Source organism: Empidonax traillii, unplaced genomic scaffold (assembly GCF_003031625.1).
Source record: "Empidonax traillii isolate 1590-97213 ecotype Southwest subspecies unplaced genomic scaffold, ASM303162v1 scaffold3627:size11982, whole genome shotgun sequence".
NCBI lineage: Eukaryota > Metazoa > Chordata > Aves > Passeriformes > Tyrannidae > Empidonax > Empidonax traillii.
This window is the reverse complement of record NW_020958820.1, coordinates 9,057-11,982: the sequence shown is the minus strand read 5'-3', so window position 1 is coordinate 11,982 and position 2,926 is coordinate 9,057.

The window sequence follows — 2,926 nt, the reverse complement described above, 5'->3', positions numbered from 1 at the left end:
GTGCTTACCATGGTGGAAGCGACCACTGGATGGTTGGAGACATATTCGGTACCACATGCAACAGCCTGGAATACTATTCTGGGTCTTGAAAAGCAAGTCCTGTGGCGACATGGGACTCCAGAATTGAGTCAGACAATGGGACTCATTTCAAAAATGATTTAGTCACCACTTGGGCAAGGGAACATGGTATTGAATGGGTATATCACATTCCATATCATGCACCCGCTGCTGGGAAGGTTGAGAGGTGTAATACACTGTTAAAAACCACTTTGAAAGCCCTAGGTGGAGGAACTTTCAAAAATTGGGACCAAAACCTAGCAAAGGCCACATGGTTAGTGAATACTAGAGGTTCTGTCAGTCGAGCTGGCCCTGCACAAGCAGAATCCCTTCACATTGTCGATGCAGACAAAGTTCCAGCAATCCACTTGAGAGGAATGCTAGGGAAAGCCATTTGGGTTACTCCTGCCTCAGGCCAAGACAAACCCATTCGTGGGATTGTCTTTGCTCAGGGGCCAGGACATACCTGGTGGGTAATGAGGAAAGATGGAGAGATCCAATGTGTGCCTCAAGGAAATTTAACCTTGGGGAGAAACTAATTCTGTGCCTTGAGTTGAGTTTTACAGGAGACCAACCACCAGACAAGAAAGACCTGAACTAAGCTGATGCCGGTATCCAAAGATGAGACAGCCCAGAATGATGAATCAGCCCAAAAAACCAGAACTCTGATTGTGAACGAGGAGACCAAAGATTTGAAATGAACTGATGTCAGTGTTGACTTTCAACAACTGCTCCAAGGAGACAAACAAGGACTATATATATATATATATATATATATATATATATATATATATGTACATATGCACAGGATATAGGCGAATGCAAAATATAGGTGTTACGTGAAAATAGTATGGAATAAGGGGTGGAAAATGTGGTGGTTTTAATCTAGGCCTTCCCTGGTTACCAGTTGGTAACCAAGGAAGGGGCAGTGTTCCCAGTATTCCATACAATTGTTACGTAAATCGTGGTATAAATAAGAAAGGAGAAGCGGCCTTCCTCCTCTTCTCTTCCGCCGGAGTTCGGGAACAGTGAGTCCCTGCGTTGGTCTCGCTTATCTAAGGCTGAGGCTGCAGCATCCACTGACCTGCCACGTGGAACCTTGGAGAGTGCTGGCCGTGTCTGCCAATCCTGCTTTCTAAGGGACGTGGTGAGATTTGTTTCACTAGTTATTTTACTGGTTCTCGGGTTTGATTGCACATATCTATTCGGTGTCCCTTTTTGTTTCCTTTTGTCCCTTTCCCCTTTCCCCCCTTTCCCTATCCCTTCGGGGGGTGTTTGGATTCCCGTTTGCTGTGTACATAGCATCTTAACTGCAATATACATAAAATATATTTTTTTTATATAACTAGCTTGGTTTTCAGGTTCTTCAATTTGCATAGTTTTTTTCCTTTGCCCTGGGGGAAGTAGAAAGGGGGGGAAGAGAGGGGCTGCTACTGGGGGGTTGGGCATTTGGCAGGGAGCCGAGTCTGAACCATCACAACAGCAGCAGGAATTCCCTCCTGGAAAGGCTGCTCAGGCCCTGGCAGGGGCTGCCCAGGGAGGTTTGGAGTCCCCAGCCCTGGAGGTGTCCAGGGACGTGGCACTCCCTGCTCTGGGCTGGGATTGGGCTCGCTGGGCTGGGAGGGCTTTTCCAAGCTCAGGGATTGTGGGATTCCCCGATTCTGCCTCACAGGAGCTTCTCCATCGCCGGAAGCAAATCCCAAGTTCAGCTGCACTGACCAAACGCGGCTCCTCCTGTCCCAGCAGCTCCTGCTCCTTCCAGAGCAGCCCCGGGAATGGTTCTGGGACAACAGGAGTGCAGAGAGGCTGGGAGAGGGCTGGGAATGTTCCCCTGGAGAAGGGAAGGCTCCAGGGACACCTTGGAGCCCCTTCCAGGGCCTGAAGGGGCTCCAGGAGAGCTGGAGAGGGACTGGGGACAAGGATGGAGGGACAGGACACAGGGAATGGCTTCCCACTGCCAGAGGGAGGGAGAGATGGGAGATTGGGAGGAATTGCTGGCTGGGAGGATGGGGAGGGGCTGGGCTGGAATTCCCAGGGGATGCCCCATCCCTGGAAGTGTCCAAGGCCAGGCTGGACAAACTTGGAGCAGCCTAGGATGGGGGGAGGTGTCCCTGCCCATGGCAAGGTGGGATGGGATGAGCTTTAAGGTCCCTGCCCACCCAAACCAGCCTGGAATTCCATGATCCTGTCCCAGGCACCCCCAGGACTCACTGAAGCTCCAGGGACACAAAATCCTCCAAGCAGAGATCCAGGGAAATAAAGCCCAAACCTCTCAGGGCTTTTGAAGGCAAAGTCTGTGCCTTAAACTGGGGATGGCAAACCCCAAACTGGGCTAAAAAACCCAAACTGGGGACTAAAAACCCAAACTGGGGACTAAAACCCCAAACTGGGGACTAAAAACCCCAAACTGGGGACTAAAAACCCAAACTGGGGGTGACAAACCCCAAACTGGGGAAAACAAACCCAAACTGGGCTAAAAACCCCAAACAGGGAACTAAAAACCCCAAACTGGGGACAAAAACCCCAAACTGGGGACAAACCCCAAACTGGGGGTGACAAACCCAAACTGGGGACTAAAACCCCCAAATTAGGCACTAAAACCCTAAACTGAGGCTCCAATCCTAAACTGGGGCTCCAATCCCAAACTGAGGCCCCCACCCCAAACGGAGGCTCCCATCCCAAATTCCGCTGTTCCGGCATTCCCGGGGCCCGCTCTGGGTCAGCACCACGGACAGGGAGCAGCAAATCCCGCCGGGAGCAGCGAGGAATCCAGGGAAGGAGAGAGGATCCAGGAGGCTCCAGAGCAGCAGATCCTCCCTCAGGGAACCAGCGGCGGGCTGGGATCCTATCCAGGGAAGGTTTGGGAAGG